The sequence below is a fragment of the Schistocerca serialis genome, chromosome 4 (genome assembly GCF_023864345.2).
Source record: "Schistocerca serialis cubense isolate TAMUIC-IGC-003099 chromosome 4, iqSchSeri2.2, whole genome shotgun sequence".
NCBI classification, from domain to species: Eukaryota; Metazoa; Arthropoda; class Insecta; order Orthoptera; family Acrididae; genus Schistocerca; species Schistocerca serialis.
In genome coordinates this window covers 958,914,653-958,932,780 of record NC_064641.1, presented here as the reverse complement: position 1 = coordinate 958,932,780, position 18,128 = coordinate 958,914,653, and the positions used below count along the sequence as shown (strand labels likewise).

At 43.1% G+C, this 18,128-nt stretch overlaps 1 protein-coding gene across 3 annotated transcripts in view; it reads left to right on the top strand.

Annotated features, from left to right (window-relative positions):
* LOC126473609 (E3 ubiquitin-protein ligase ZNRF1) overlaps positions 1-18,128 on the top strand; it is a 733,622-nt gene that overhangs the window by 414,398 nt on the left and 301,096 nt on the right. The gene's annotated exons all lie outside the window — the stretch shown is intronic.

The following is an 18,128-nucleotide window of genomic DNA, read 5'->3' as shown; positions in this document are numbered from 1 at the left end:
TGCTGAAGATTTTACTCATTTATCTTCGTTCTTATTGAATACAACATTTTAACATGGAATGAAACTTGGAGGTATTAGTACTAATCGGAAACTAAACAGCAATCTACTCTTGAATGCATCGAAACCAAAAACGTGCTTCGTGCTAGAAGCACTTCTAGAAAATGATCACTTGTTTCTTTGGTTACGCTGCACATGTTGTACAGCGATGGTCGCGTCACTTTTCATCGTGGCAATACCAGCTGTTACTCAGCGAATCCAGCAGTTGATTATTCGATGGACATAAATATCGAATTGATGTGTCATTTCCTATACTTAACTGCCGACATTTTTTTGGTTTCCATAGTCAAACAGAAACATACGTGGACAGTGCTTTTCATCTTGTCCAGAAGGTGACGTGTCTCTCTAAAACCAACAAAGTGGAAAAAATGTTTCAAGAATTGTTGGCAGTGGAGGTGCAGTCACTGCTTTCACAACTTATATTTTCTTGAAATTTGCAGCTACCGATTGTATAAGAAAAAGTTACACGTTACAGTTTTACAGTGTATCCGAATCCTGTCATTTCTCAGAACTTTCTGTGAGTCTCTTATATAGGATCATGTATGGTGTTTCCTAGCGTGTCAGAAGTCTGTTAGCGTGTTTTCGCTCTGTTCCTGTGAAGCTGCCAGTGCATCGAAACACGGTGGAGGGTGAGGAGCATGTATCACGAACAACAGTCGAGGATTGGGCAGGCGTACGTGATACAGATTAGGACGTTATCGAGAGGCCGGCGCTCCCTGAAGAGGAGCGAATGGACACAGCGGCAAGATGACTCGCCTTGGCGGAGTCTTAAGGACACGCTTGCGTCTGATGCTGTCTTTGTAGTAGGTTATTCGACTCTGTTTGGTGAGTTTTACGTAAAGGTTCCGTCGGAACGGGCTCTAAAAACAGACTACGAATCAAAATCAATTGCTTTTCATCACTATGCCGTATGGTGGCAACTGCTTTGCGCTGCACGTACAGCTAGTGATGGAGTAGTGCGTTCAGTCATTACAGGAGGCTTTAGCGAAGAGACCTCAGGTGGTGGCAGTCTCTTCAGCAGTGACTACGTTTCTTCGACCAGATAAATAGACAGACAGGTGTTGCATTTCAGTGCCTCGTGCGCTTGGACTTTATTTTTTTATTTTGTAGAGAAATCTATATTCGTATATTTGAATAAATACTTCTCATTTGTCCTCTGTATACTGTAAACAGCGGCATCGCGTAGTGATGGATGGACGCAGTGGCAAGACGACTCGCCACCCTCTATCTTTCATTACATTCCAGAGTAGAAAAACTCTGCATAATTTCTGTGCAGTAACGGAGCGACATGCATTACGGTTTTAAACTTATTAACAAAAGAAACAGTCAGGATATTACGCTTTGGTGTTTATTTTGTAAACAAATCAAACAAAATGTCACTCTTGCCTACATGCCAGTGTGGCTGTTGCGAATCTAAAGTTACAAAAAAATTTCTAGCCAACGCTGAATCTACGAATAGTATAAACTTAGGTTTGCTGTTGTTCAGTCTACCTCCTAAAATAAGTGGTAAGGTCAGTGGTGCCTCTTCTGTTCCTTCATTTCTCCGGAATTCAAACTGATCTCCTCCTTGATCGGCTTCTGTGATGCTTTTCAAAACCAGTAGTGCGTAATCTTAGTCATACACGTTGCAGTCGTTTGGCGTTGTAAAGGCATTTGGGAGACAATTAGGCTGTGTCGCTTGAAAAGAGTGTTGATAATGATTTGTGTAGGAAGAATTTGAGCGTCGTATAGTAGGTGCTGTAATTTGTGGCGGACAGATTAGCGGCGTAGTGCGAGGACGAAGATGAAGGATTAGAGCCTCCTTGCTATTTCTCAGATGAAAGTGAAGGGGAGGAAGAAAGCGTGAACGTGGACGGCCACAGTAGCGACTCAGAACAATCCGGGGACCAACATTCCAATCCCTTAGATGATATTACAGACAATGATTACCGTTTTGATGTAGGAAAAGATGGAGAAGGGATTCCTTATGTGTGTCGAATAAAACGAAATCGAAAAACATCATAAAAGTATTGCCAGGCCCGACCCGCGCAAGCAGGAATACTTCCTCGGAATTGGACGCGTTTACGAGATTCATTCTTACAAATATGATTGACAAAATTGTTGGTTACACAAACCTGTGTATTTGACAACTGAGGTGTACAGTTCAGTATGCGAGGGTAAGAGATTCTGGATTTACTTCTCCTTCGGAAATGAAAGCTCTGTGTGGAATTCTGTTTGTGATCGCTCTCAACAAAAGTTGCCGTGCCAATGGCCGAAGATATTGAAAACGTAATGGTACAGGGATTATGGCTTGCCGAGCAGCGTTTTCCTATAACAGATTTATGTTCCTACTGAGAAGCATCAGATTTGATGAGAGGGGGACGAGGGGAATACGAGAAGAGTATGATAAATTAGCAGCCATGAGGGAGGTAGACAGGGACTTCGAAAATAACTGTAAAAACAATTACTCCCATCGTTTGGTTGCAGATGACAAGCTACCTGTAGTAATTGACACACAAGTTATCCAGAAAATTCATGCACACCAAATGTAAAGGTATTTACAAAAAGAAACGATCTATTGTTTGAACTAAAGATGCACATAATTTTATAATCATTTAACAAAAATATTCATGTTACAGAATAAATAAAAACGAAAACCCGCTGATAATGGCACAGTGATGCCGAAACATGTTTGGGTACTGAGAAATGGTTCATATGGCTCTGAGCACTATGGGACTTAACACCTGAGGTCTTCAGTCCCCTTGAAATTAGAACTACTTAAACCTAACTAACCTAAGGACATCCATGCCCGAGGCAGGATTCGAACCTGCGACCATAGCGGTTGCGCGGTTCCAGACTGAAGCACCTAGAACCGCTCGACCACACGACCGGCGGTATTGAGAAAAAACTGTGTTTTTGCATAACTGGCGGACCTCACATTCGACAATTTTAACTGCAAACACGGCCAACATAAGGAGCTGCAAATCAAAATGATGAATGTTTCCATATGTAATGGATTAGGAACGGGACGTGGGCAGAAAAGGTCAAACAAGTGAGAAAGGCATCTTCTAATTGATTTTATTTTGCACCGCCGCTTACGCAGTTTGTTCAATGTGAGAACCAGAGACATCGAAGAGATGCTGCATGCGTAAAACGACGGTAAAGGTTGCTCGCAGCATTTCCGGTGGATTCGGAGCAACGTGTTCTTGCATACTGGCCATCAGACCAAGCAGAGAATTAACGTGTCCTCGTTAAACGCATTCTTTTAGGTATCCTCAGAGCCGAAAGTCACACAGTTGCGGGACTTGTATCCGGAAAACCTCTGAAATATTTTCGTGAGAACAGTGCAGTGTGGAGCCGGCCGGTGTGGCCGAGCGGTTCTAGGCGCTTACGTCTGGAACCGCGAGACCGCAACGGTCGCAGGTTCGAATCATGCCTCGGGCCTGGATGTGTGTGATGTCCTTAGGTTAGTTAGGTTTAAGTAGTTCTAAGTTCTAGGGGACTGATGATGATAAGTGCCATAGTGCTCAGAGCCATTTTTGAACAGTGTTGTGCCATGTTACCAACAGTTTCTGATAGGCGTTTTGACTACGTCTTTAATTCTTTAGTGAAACATTAATTGGTGTTATACTTTTGAATCCATTCGACTTCTTCCTTGTACATCTACAATCTCGGAGTGACTGGGTGTATTCTCTTCAAAGAAGGCCAGACCGAGAATAAAGGTGCTTGTGAATCCACACCACGCAGTCACATGCGGCGAGTGCAGTCGCTCTTCGTGCACAGCACGCGGTGATACTGCCTGCTCACACGTCATCAACTTGTCTTCGTGCCACAAACCGAAGAGCTAATTGAGAACGTTGCTGCAGATCATGAGGTATCAGTCGCTGCACGCAGGTACCACACTGCAAAACTTTTTGTGCTGTTGACCCTGGGATGAACAATTCTCGGGACACTGCACGAGCACTAGTTCTACTCGGGACGCATGCTGCACGATCAGCTAACAGCAGCGTATTCTGTAACTTTCATTGGATTAGTTTGAGCTAAAGACAATCTGTACTGCAAAGATCAGTCGGCTATCGACCTTGCTCATGCATTGATCTGTATTTGCCACTCAGTGGACAGTCATTTATCAGAAACGATATACAAATCTCCGTTAAGATATCCACATTTTTTAGGTTTACGTTATTTTCTGTATCGCTTAAAGCGAATTTTGTGTTGTTTCTAGTGAAAGCGCTAGCAGATTTTTCGACCAGTTCCTATACCTTCAGTATTTGTATTCCGCCCTAATCACCTCATGTTTGACGGGATGTTAAATCTTACTTTTCCTTCTAAAGTAAGCGGTAACATCGTGTCATCGCCTGTTGCTCTTTTCTTCACTGTCAGACGTCGACATTTGTGGCGTGATCTAGGCTCCGCGGGACCAGCTTGCGTGTTTTGCTTTGTGGACGCAGGTGAAATCTATTTCGAGCCGCGCTTATTAGTTGTTTAGGGCGGGAGCAAATGTCCAGCCCGTTCGCTAGCTGTCCACTACATGGTTTTCTGCCAGGTCTCCTCGTCCACGAATATTTTATAATGTTGACTGTTTTCTTGAGTGCGGGGCCGTCCCACTTGGCCCTGATGGTTGTTCGGGTGTAGGGGAGGGGTTAGAGGCGTGCGCTACCTTTTCAGCTCTCGTTAACTAACATAAATGCACGACGCAGTCGTTCCTGGACGTAGTGCAAGTGGGATGTTACGATTCCTCTACACGTGGAACGCTTTATGTTCTTAATTACACGCGAACGTATCCAGTATTTCACAAGCGTGTGAGGTTTCCTCTGTGAGTCACAATACTTTGCACAGCAGACGCTAATTTGTACCACTTTTGCCGAGCGAGGTAGCCAGTATTTAAGAAATTGAGGTCTTTTTCAGAAGGGGTTGTTCTAAAGCCCAAGCCCACTCACTTCAGCGCCTCCTCCCCGCCCCCCCCCCCCCTCTCTCTCTCTCTCTCTCTCTCTCTCTCTCTCTCTCTCTCTCTATGCTCTCACAGAATTGGTGGTTCGTCTCTAATGACCCTTTCTCTTTCTTCATATTGTTACATCACTGATCTATACTTGTTTCGAAGGAACAAAGACGGTATACTTGCATTTTGCCCACCTGTTGTCTTGTCATTTCATAGTCAAGCATACGACGGAGACAGACTAATTGGTCTGCTGTTCGTCTGAAATATTTTCGTGAGAACAGTGTTGTGCCATGTTACCAACAGTTTCTGATCGGCTTTTTGACTGTCTCTTTAATAACTTAGTGAAGCATTAATTGGTGTCATAATTTTGAATCCATTCAACCTCTTTTTTGTACATGTAAATCTCGGATTGACTTACCGTTGTATCAGTTATTAGGGCTTGTTCCCGTTCCATTCACGTACGGAGCGCCTATAAAAGCCTGTTTCCGCGCTGAGTTAGTCTGTCCTCATCTTAGCGGTCTCTTCGGAACCAACACTTAGCGAATTGCAATACAGTATATTCCTGGGCTCGTCACTTAATGCCGACAACATGAGAACCCTAAACACATTGTGTTCTGAGGAGTGGGTGGCTGACTAGTCGACTGCGCTTGCGTAACCTTAAAACACTGTGGTTTCCCAGTGCACCTCAAGTTCTTAGTGTTCATTCCACTTGACATCAATTTCTTATGTTGCTTCTCAGATGTGCTGTCGATGTGACTTTTTCTACAGATTTGAAACTTATTCTGTAATCGAAGAACATATTCTCACTCCCCCTCCTATTCATACATGATATCTTTCACTTACCTATTCTCGTGGTGACTTGATGTATACAACACGCGACTACAAATGAAAGTGTGCCCGTGATTTTGCACCTGTTATTAATTTCAGGTTTTATTCTTTCGGACAGATATTGAAGGAAGCCTTTTTTTCCTTGGAGCGGATTAGGTTGAAATGGAAAGTTCTTGAAATCAGAAAGGATGTGATATCTAGACATTTTATTATCCGTAGTTATAGGAACTTTCTGACGTGAACATGCGGGGATGCCTCGATAGGTGCTTGTAGAGGTAAAGCGCTGGAGTGGCTTGGTGTTGGTGGTGGTGGTGGTGGTAGTGGTGGTGGTGGTGTGTGTGTGTGTGTGTGTGTGTGTGTGTGTGTGTGTGTGTGTGTGTGTATTTGGATCCGGGAGGGGGGGGGGGCGCAGTTGAAAGGAAGCTGCTGCGGTTTATAATAGGACAAGTCTTCAGCTGTTCAATGAAGTTTCAAGTCGTCGGTCAAGACGAGACTACAGTGACAACAAATATTCGTGTTCAGTTAGTAGTGTGGCGTGTGTGTCGAGAATATCCTTAAGCCATTGTTGCCAGGTAGACAATGACACATAAGTGCATCAATGCCCCATGATTTAAATTTCATTGTTGCCCATAAACACTAATGAAAATTAACATGGTAGAGCATCCCAGAGAAGTCTCTCTTAGAATTTTTTACTACTTTTAATTGACAGTGTAATATTGTTTTTATATGATGCAAATGTGTCAAATCACGGACAGATAAATGTTCGAAAAAGTTGGTTCTAGGCAGGCGGTAAATCCGCACCTGTCAAGTCAGATTGTACGAATATTCCAGCAATAGGAGAGAGTGTGAAAGTATGGCACCAAACTTCTAATCACAGTTATCTAGAGCAAATTGAGGACCACATTTAAGCCCTTTCGCCTAGTCATACTATGAAGTAGTGTTGACAGCAGCACATTTCATTGTTTAAAGTGTGGACGAGGTGCAAGAAATACGTCGCTATAATGATCTAAGACCGATGGTTGCCCTACACATTCTGATGAAGTCCTCTACAGATATTGAAACAAATTTATTTGTAGCTGTAAGTCCGTGACGTAGTACGTCCCTGAGGTGGTGATGGAAGATACCTGCCTTCTCATTCCCATGAATCCTTTTGACGTAAAGATCTGCGCATCGGTGGTACTGAGCATCAGTTACCAGAAGCCTGTACTGACAAAGCCGTTTGTAGTAGGTTGACAAAGTGGAAATGTCAAAATTTTCTTCCCACCAACTCTTGACGCGGATGTTCCGTTTCGTTCCGTTCAGGCCTTTTGTGGATGCCGTCATTTGAAGTGCGTTGCGTCACGTTCTGACATTCCGTCCCGTTCCGACTTTTTAACGCCTGCAGAGCACCGGAAAGGAACTGATAATCGCCTCTTTTGCGACCATCCGTATTTAACGGCTGGTACGTTGTGGCACGCAGCTTCTTCGAACACGAAGCTTGTTAACATCTAAGACTCATTAGAATCACGGAAAGCATTTTGAGTGGTATGGAGGTCTTAGAGACAACGGAAGAACGATCTTTGGACTGGTTCGTTACTCCAGTCATGCTCGGAATATTCCAACTGCGCGCCACTGCAACAAGTAGGACAGGTGTAGCCTTCTGGCCGTTTCAGCAGCGAACGTCGCAACCATTGCTGACTCCTGTACAGCAGGGTTCAAGGCCTGATACCATGACATGCTTAGTTGACGACACCATCGCACGTCCCTGTCAAGGATGTTCAATTGCATGTAGCAACTTAGGTAAGTTAGCCCCGTTTAAATGCGAACATTTTAGGTTAGGCTAGATCGTGACCGTTACGAATGTCAGTTAAAAATTCGAAATACTTCGAGCAGTCACATTTATTGTTCTTCCGACGAGTGTGTTCGGGATATTATAACTCCGTCTTCAGGTGATTTATGTCGAATAATAAGGCAGAGATGATTTGTATCTGACTAGTGTAGGTGCAAACAAAACGGCGAGTAGAGGGGAACGGAGGGAGTAAATAATCGTAATAAACATACGTCCAGAAACCAATGGTTTCCCCAATACTACATACGTACAAGTGCGGTCATGCCAACATGACAACACTGTTAATGTCTTTAAGTCTGCGCCGCGCGGTGTTGCCGTGCGGTCTGTCGTGTTGCAGGGTTCGCACGGCTCATCCCGGCGGAGGTTCGAGTCCTCCCTCGGGCATGGGTGTGTGTGTTTACCCTTAGCATACGTTAGTTTAAGTTAAATTAAGTAGTGTGTAAGCCTAGGGACAGATAACCTCAGCAGTTTGGTCCCATAGGAACTTATCACAAATTTCCAAAATTTCTCAAGTCTACGTTTATTTCGAAACACGGCGAGTTAGGCGTAAATCATAATGTGGTAAACTGCTTTCATTTGACTTTTTCATTGGTCCAGACACCTGACTACTGGTAAATAGTGTTACGACAACAAGTGTATCGATCTTGGTCCACCAATACCGTGGGTCCCATGTCCTCCGACTTGAACCCGTTGGACTCACTCTCTCTGTCTCTCTCTCTCTCTCTCTCTCTCTCTCTCTCTCTCTCTCTCTCTACCTGAGTCATTTGGATGTTCTGTGTTTTAATTACGTAATTGGCTACTGTAACTCATAAAAAACTACAGACCCATCAACACACCAACAGTTTTTAATCCGTCCCCTCCCACCGACGTTTGCTCACATGGACGCGATTGTTAATATTTGTATGGCACTGCCACGCCCAATCTATTAGGAGATTTGTATGTAGTTGTCGTTAAGTTCTTCTGTGACGACCTGTCAACTGATCTACTATTTTCATTGAAAAGATACAGAATTGTTTCTCATTGCTCACTTGATCGAATAAAATTTCGAGCGCGCGCGCGCGCGCGCCTGTGTGTGGGTGTGGGTGTGGGTGGGTGGGGGGGGGGGAGGGTTATCATTCCATATAAATAATGTGGCTGGTGTGCAGTGACAGTTGAAAGTGTGTGTCAGGCTGAGACGTCGGAGTTGCTGCATATGGTAAGCAATCTCCTTACGATTGCCCTGTCTTCAAGTCTGACTCAAACTTCCACTGTCGCTGACGTTTCCACCTATGACTGTCGAACACCACTACCGAGGGTTCTCCCAGCGTTAGGAGGAACAGAATACCACGACTGGAGCAACGGAGTCTGATTAAGCGACTGCTAGCTATAGGCCAGAGACGGTGAGCACAAGCCTGTGCTGGCAGCGACTGGTGTGCCCCGTCCCGTCCCCTCCATCCCATAGGCTCGGGAGACGTGTGTCACAGAGGAAATTGATCGCGAGTGAAAGTTGGGAGCAATCTAGACCGTCCGTATATTCCTCGTCGATTTACAGATAAATTATTTCACGCTCCAGATTAGGGCAGATTGAACACTGGAAGCTTCTGCATTTTCCCATTAATTTGCGCTACGAATCTATATTTTTTTCTCTCCACCAATACGACAGGCGCTCCATCTGTTGATAGACAAACTAATAAACTCTATAACAAAACTATATTTTCCACACCTTTTCAAGAATATCACATCCAGCTATGTGTCTGCTATATCAACACTTCCATAGTGCACTAAAAAATGCGCAACACACTCTTCACAAAGATTTAACAATCTGGCGCTGAACGTCGTCAACCATAACCTGTGTGGAACACATGGTTGTTGTGTTTGATAACGGCACCATGCGAAATTGTTCTAACTGAAGCGGACATAAATATTCAGCTGCAACTAGTAAGTACAGATTTATTAAATCACCATCCGTGAAAGGGCGCGAGGGCTTTGCGAAAAGTACTGCGGTTTTGTAGCCCTTCCAGCATCGGCACAATCGCTTGATTTTTCTTCATTTTCTTCTTCTTCTTCCTCTTGAGAGAGCTTCTTTTTAAGTTTTATAACCTCTTGTATACGGTCAGGTCCTTTTCCGTTTCCATATTGTTTGACGTCGTAAGACTTGTAGTGCACTTCATGAAAGTTGTAACTTTTCTGTTTGGTTCACGTGTAATGCCAGGAGAAAACAACTGTTAATAAGTCACCGTGTGCGCATCTGTCTCTCACGTCTTGACTTTTAATAGCCTCTGTGCGATATATTTTCATGGAGATAATGTATGCGCTTGCAGTCTACCACAAATATTGTTTTTAAATGTTCCGAACAGCGTTACGCCAAGAACATTGCCTTTATTCTAGTGACATTTAATTTCTCTGAGCGTTAGGGTTTCACAGGAAAACTGGATCTACTGATTGCTCTCTCTCTCTCTCTCTCTCTCTCTCTCTCTACTCTACTCTACTCTACTTTTCGCCCTACCTTTTTGTTTCTTTGTCTATATTGTGGACCGAACGAGGTAGCACAGTGGTTAGCGCACTGAACTCGCGTTCGGGAGGACGACGGTTCAAATCCGCGTCCAGCCGTCCAGATTTTTAGGTTTTCCATGATTTTTGTAATAAATCGCCTCAGGTTTATGTCGAGATGATTCCTTTGAAAGGGCAGGGTGTATTTCCTTCCCTAATCTTAACTTGCGCTCCGTCTGTAATGACCTCGCTGTCGACGGAACGTTGAACACTAATCTCTTCCTCCTCCTCCTCCTCTTCCTTGTCTGTGTTGTCGTCTAATGGCGTTTCAACAGGCTGCAGTGAAAAATGGGACGTGAGGAGGGTATTTAGTCATAAATAATGTGCGCTTACCAAATTAATTGTTGACAGCGAATACCCTTTTAGAACATTCATTATCTGCTACGTTTGTCGAAAATGGAAAGAAGTTCCTTTACTGACTGTGGACGCCATCGAGATAAAGAATAGGTAGCAGAAAGCCCTGTGTAGAAAGAAGATCTGAATCATGCAAATTAAATGAAACGCAACACAGAGCAGCACAAGAACTCTTTGAATGTAAAAGTGAACCACCACTGTGTAATGCCAGCCATAACGCGTAGTCAACTGAAAGCTGATCGTTCATTTCCTTTGAAGCACTCATTTCATCCTGCTGATTGGACGCATCTGCTAAGTTGTCGGGGAAGACGAATAATTTCTTACCGTGTTGACAGGAATGAAGTGTAGTGTAACAATTAAAAATTTTAAATACTTCAGTCACAAAAATCAGTAACTCTCTTCCATAAATATACAGATACAGTTATTTCCACGAAAGCGAAGCAGAAGAAGAGGCATTTGTGTTCTTCAGTCGTACACACAGCATGAGCAAAATTGTATGTAAGTTGTGTTGTAGTGAAGTTGTAGTCTCGGGAAATAATCTTTACGGGTAACTGATTGGTCCCATATGGCACGTATCATTCTTAGAGGAGCTCCGGTGTTGAGCTACACGCTGTTTCAAAAAGATTCATTTGATATCACTAGACCACGGTCCTGGTGGGTATCGATAGAGGTCTACGTGGCACAATTCGATCACTCGTTAGGAGTCGAGTCGGGATGACGACAACTCAGCAACAACAGTTACCTGCCTGTAAGAGCGTTTCTTAACAGTGAGCTACCTAAACCATAGGATGGCCATTAAATCGTCCTCACACGGGACGTGTTGCTCGCTGCCAAGTGCGCCAGACGTGATGTCCGTCGTGGTTGCTGCACTCTTTGAAGCGGCGTGCTACGTCCCACGGAACAAGCTGCTCATCTCCAGCGGCAGTTCCCGGCTGCGTCTGGCGCGTAAATCGCACAGTTTCTATACGCAAATTGACGCGCGGGAAATACCTGTGTTAATTATATCAGAGGTCGTCAAAGAAGAGCGGAGAAAGTCGCGAAGAAGATTCTAGACTGATTGGGGGCTTCGACAGCAAACTGGTGGTCGAGGAACACAAGATAATGCGTCCAACGAAATGAGATAGAAGTTATTCGTTCTATTTATTGAATGTCGATCTCATTTTAAAGCCTTAAATTGAATATACTTCAGTATACTGTGTAATATCAGTTTGTCCATGCATAATATCCATACGGTCTTCGTTGCACTGACTACCATCGCTTAGAAGCTACGTACTTCATCGATCAGGTTTCAGTATCGGGAGTCGCTTCGTAATTTTCTTCGAATGGAAGAAGAGCTTATTGAAGTTGAAGCTGCTCACCATCATTCCATCATTGATAGACTATATATATATATATATAGCTTGCCTTTACTTTCTGACTTGGCAGTAACGTTAAGATTTCTGGGCACTGTGGAATGATTGCAGTCGTTGGTCTACGCAACAAGAATTGCAGAAAATACATTATTTATAATCAACAACATATACAATTCTAGATAATAATTCTGTTAAATTCATAATAAGAAAGAACCAGAATATTTTACTAAGCAAAAGGCGAAAAAAAAAAATTCGGAAGGAGGTGGATGCAGGCCTCGTACCTGTTTCCTCCACATCTCGCGTCACCGTCAACTTCGTACTGTAATGGTATACAGAACGATATATAAAAAGGCAGTGTCTCTGATACAAACAATACCCTAACTGTCCGAGGGTGAAATCTGGATAAAAACTGGGGCTTATTTTCGGATCGATACGGTACTGTGTAAAGGCTGTATCTGAAAATGTATTATTTGAAACTTAACTATGACAAATTGCATCACAACGACGCGCTTTTGATAGATTATCATTGTGCCGAAACACTGAAACAGTATACTTTCATAAAGTAAATTATAACTATAAGAAGATCAACTACACAAGGTTTTAATTACCGATATGTAGTTTCGGGTTATTTTACTATAACAAATCTCGGCTGAAACGACTCCTTTTCGAGACACACTCAATTTATTGATGCGTTGAAACAACCTATATTCACACGACGTAACGCTGTTCAATGAGATGCTTCTGACGTAGAAACAATGTCGCATCTCATTGGTTACGTATTCCATCACGAGTCAAAAACCTGCCTTGCCTTTTGATCTATACATCGGGTAAAAATAGTGTGTAAGACAAGTTCGTAATGTCAGAGGGGGACGTCAAATGATACTACTCGTGATTCAAATTGAAATGGCTCTAAACACTTTCAGACTTACCATCTGAGGTCATTAGTCCCCTAGACTTAGAACTACTTAAACGTAACTAACTTAAGGACAACACACACATCCATGCCCGAGAGGGGGGGAGCATAAGAACCCCGTATTACTATTGGTCTCCAAGTCTATAGATGACCACATCCAGGTGCCTCCCCTTCTGGTGACTTCAGATTAATTGCGACGCTACATACTCACAGAAGCATGGGACATTTTAATTGAATGTTCATGTCCTGCATTCATGTTGCGTCGACCACCTAGAATATACAAAGGTAAACTTTGATCGTAAATTAATTGTAAAAAGTATGCAAAGACTCTGTGTACTCAGAGTTAAAAGAGATAACTCTTGTAAAAGTGGATGCTTATGTAAAACTAAAAACTTAGTAGTTCTTTGCGTAGCTCAAAACCTACCCCAGTTACCATCTTCATTCATGTAGAAGGCAATGTCGAGAAATCGGCCGAATGGTTTTGAAATACACTGTTCATTGCATCGATTATGGAGCTGCCACCTTGTTTAATGTAGTCGACAGTTAATTTCAGTTTTCACGTTTGGCTTCTGATTGCTTCCTGCACATTGATGTAGAGTTTACCAATCAGCTACAGGGCATCGTAGGCAGCCCGCTATGTTGCGAAAAACGCATGAAACAAATCCGTTCATGGCAAGAGCAATCTTAGTGTTTAAAGCTGCAGCGATTTAAAATACATGCAGGGACACCTTTCCCTTCACAGGTTGATAGTGGATATAAGCTTCCATTGTGAAAATACATGTACAGATTGACCACATGAAGCCTCCCGACCTTCCAAATGTATATATTTGATCTACGTGAGATTTGCGGCATCACGGCAAGTATCTCAGAGTTTTGTACAAAAATTAAGACATTTCTACAAAGCCTCCTTTCGTACACCGTAGGATGTCAAGAAGATACACTCTACAGGGTGATCCATCTGAAGTTTCGGATGAGATTATCTCGAAAACTATACATCGGGTAAAAATAGTGTGTAAGACAAGTTCGTAAACTCAGAGGGGGACGTCAAATGATACTACTCGTGATTCAAATTGAAATGGCTCTAAGCACTTTCGGACTTACCACCTGAGGTCATTAGTCCCCTAGACTTAGAACTACTTAAACCTAACTAACTTAAGGACAACACACACATCCATGCCCGAGGCAGAATTCGAACCTGCGACCGTAGCAGCAGCGCGGTTCCGGACTGAAGCGCCTAGAACTGCTCGGCCAGAGCAGCCGGCTTACTACACGTGACCCCCCTTGGGTGTGGCGGGGTGCAACTTTTAAATCTTCAATGGAAATTCCATTTTTTATTGCAGATTCGTATTCTCCATAAAAAAGTAATCAAGTTTTGTCTGAAACATTTTTTTAAACCATTGACAGATGGCGCTGAAATCGAGACAAATAAAAATTACAATTACATTATTCACACGACTATGGCGCTACTATGGCCAAACTACGAACTCAGTATACTGAAAACCATAGTTCAAAATTTGGCCACATTCGGGGGAGTAATACAGTTGTGAAGAGTACCGTAACGAGATTTTAATATCATTCCGCCTCCCTCCATCAAAAACTGTGACGGGTAGGATACATTTTGTAAAAAAAAAAAAAATAAATAAATAAAAAAATTAAAAAAAGCTTAATTTGGCGTAACGAAAGAATTGGTCCACATTTCGTATCGATCTGATGCGTTCTTCTCGAATCATTCTAAATAAATCGGAGTTCTTGCCCAGTTTAAATTTTTCTCGATTTCAGCGCCCAATGGTTTAAAAAATGTTTCAGACAAAACTTGATTACTTTTTTTTATGGAGAATCGAATCTGGATTTCCATTAAAGATTTAAAAGTTGCGCCCCAGCCATCCCACCCAAGGGGGAGGGGGCTGGGGGTCACGTGTAGTATCATTTGATGTCCCCCTTTCAGCTTACGAACTTGTCTTACCCACTATTTATACCCGATGTATAGTTTTCGAGATAATTTCATCCGAAAATTCAGATGGACCACCCTATATCAGTCCAATGTGCGTACTAGCATGTGTGGTGTGATTGAGGATATTGCATCCGCAGTTCTTCGGGGGAGATTGCTCAGGTGAGGCATAGCCTACACAATGTATTTCACATAACATCACAGGAAAAATCATGAGGAGGGGGGGGGGGATTATGTCCGGAGATGTGGGCGGGCACTTGATTGGTCCATCGCGTCATATCCAGCACTGTGGAAATGTTCGGACGAAGTTGTCCGAATACATACACTCCAGTCTGGTTGTGCACCATCCTGCTGGAAGGTCGCATTTGGCTGTGGGGGTAGAATCTAAGGGACAGCAAACTGTTCAAGCGTGTTCAGGTAAACGGTTCCTCTTATTTGACGAAATTGAAATTCCGAAATTAGCTGCATTGAACACTGAAGTAAATTCAGTCGTGACAAGTGAAAACTTGTACGATATTGCAGTGCCTGTGTGACATGCATGCATGTCCGTTGGAACAAAACACGCACGCGATATATCGTACTCATGAGCCGACACAGGGCAGCCGACTTTCAGATAAAATGTCTTGCCTGTACGGGAATATACATACTGGATGCACGAGTACAGGTTGTAGACACTTAGTTGCAGACATATTGAGGTTTGGATCTGGCCGTGAGTCGTGCGCGGATAGCCTAAGTGGTAAGGCGACCGCTCGCGATAAGCGGGAAATCCGGGTTCGAGACCCGGTCCGGCCCAAATGTTCATTGTCGTCATTCCGATGGTGATGGTTGCCCGTATTCGCAATTGTGAACTTTTGTGTCGGGCAGGGACTCGAACCCCGATTTTCCGCTCTATGCGAGCAGTCGCGTTTACAAATTGGGCTATCCAAGCACGCTTGGACGGGGGGCGCTACGTGTGTAGTGAGCGACAAGTTGCGAATTTGGGTTAGATGGAAGGTGTGCTCGGGTAGCCGAAGCGATGAAGGGGACCGCTCGCAGAAAGCGGCAAATCATGGTTCTAATACCGGCTCGGCACAAATTTTCACTTATCGCCATTGAATGCCGATTTGCGGCTGATGGAATTTCAATATCATCATTTGCATATATGGCTGCGGGATCAGAAACAAATGGCGTGTGTTCTGTCGTACATTTCCGAAAGAACAGAAATAGTTATTGCTATTGTTTCCTCGACGAAGAAAAATGGTCCAGTTGCCCTATATTTCATCAGCGCACACCACACATCCACTTTTTTTCGCTGTCTGTGTCATGACCCTGACAACTGTGGGGGTTTTCCTAACCATTGTTGTAGACAGTAGCTTTCCCACATGTGTGGAAGTTCGCTTCGTCAGAAAAAACAATTCCCTGATAGTTGGGGATTTTGCCCGAGCTTTTCCAGCATTTCCGTAACAAATTTGTGGCAATGTTGCAAGTCGTTTTGCTTCAGTGCTTGCATAAATTGAACTTTGTATGAGTGCAAGTGTTTCTTGCCAGGACTTGACTCTCATTTGCTAGGGTCTTGTCACACAAAGCCTTAATCGTCTTAAGTCTGGTGGCCGTCGTCGAAAGTAAAAGTCAGATACTTTTTGAACAGCGGTGGGTGGCACCGTTTCCGCATACCATACTATGCATCGGGCTCTCTCTTGACGTGTGGGCATGCCTAGTAATTATTTAGCGCCAGATAAATAATTTTAAGAAATGCACAAAACTTCTTGAGTTCGTTTACATGATGTTGAATGCCGCAGGTATCTGTCTCTGCTTTCGTTGATTACATTTCGAAATCAGAGAGGTCTCATTTGAATATATTATCTAAATCAAAGAATGGAAAGTCCAGGGTGGACAGACAATATTATGAAATGGATAATTGCTACTCACCTATAAAGGAGACGTCGAGTCGCAGATAGACACAGCAAGATTCGGTACCCCACATTTTGAAACCAGCTGATCAAACATGGTGACCATCTTCGAAAAAAAGTTGTGTACTACTGCAGATTAAACTTCAGTTCCAGACGTTAATGGGGCTGCTGTGTGATACATGCAGTTGATCTAATGTACCAGTTTTAATTCGAAAATAAATTATTTTATTAAGTGTGCTTTCTTAATATCGCACTAAATCATTTTCTACACAAGACCGGAAGGAATCTACTTCTTTGCTGACATGCTGGACTCGCACGCGGGGGGGAGTGAGGAGGGGTCGAGACTGTCATTCAAATTTATTGTTTCACCCTTTGCATGGTAATCAATAAGAAGAATATCGCTCGCATCAGCGAAAACACTGGTCATGAAGTTTCTGTCAGCTGAAATAAATAAATAGACTTTGATTTCACACCACTGAGAAATTAGTTATGGCATTTACTTATGCTCAGCGATCAGGAAATGTAGCACCCAACGTGTAAGCTATCACCTCATACTTAATTACTCCTTTTACTGACTTGCCTTCAGCGTCACCAATCAATACACCTTTAATCGACTGTTAGACAATGCCATATTGTGCACTTCCTCAAAGTTTTCGTCTGCTTTCGAACGTCCTTCGCCTCAGTAATCTTGAAGGAAATGACGACCACGTTTGAATCCTGTCGTCCAGTTTTTGACTGACTGTCGTTAATATTTACATCTAATTCACTCAGTCACCATTTGACAAGCTTTGGTGGAACGACAAGCTTGCTCAACGGCAGGTGCTCCGAATCTAATTTCCCGGAAGAACGACAAGGGGAATTTTCCCAAGAGGGAGCTAACAGGTGTTACATTAACAATCCATGTCTAGTTAATATGTGGGCATTTCGTAGATAAAATTCTTTCTTTGGATTACGTATTTTGCTCACGTCACAGAATGAAAGATTTTCCGACGGTCTGCAAGCAGAAACACATTTTATAGCTCTCCCCCCCCCCACATGACGTAAAGTCCACAAGCGTGACTACTCCGAAATCTTACACCTTTACAGTTGCAACGTTGTCGTGCTGAATAACTGATGGGTCAACTCATGGTTCAATCGATTCCTTTTTCGTTCAGTCAGTTTTTTCAGTCGAATGAAAATAATCTCTGCGGCCATGTCGGATGTGTAAATGTTCCACCCACTGTGTGGAAGGTTTGAGTGGTTTCACTTAATGTGAGGCAGCCGACTGACTCAAAATTCATGTTCAAATAAGTGAACAGTTACTTTTTATGTAAATTTGGTGAAGCCCTGTCTCTCTCTTCCCGCTGATTTGCACCTACCAATGAAAATTCTGTTTCAGTAAATGCTAGGATGACGCGAACAGGAAGTGTACAAGATACAGATTTTTAAATTGTTTGGCAATGTTTTTGAAGCATTTACAATCACTTGTTGAAGTATTCTTTTTGCGCTCAACGTTTGTCATTATTCGTTGAT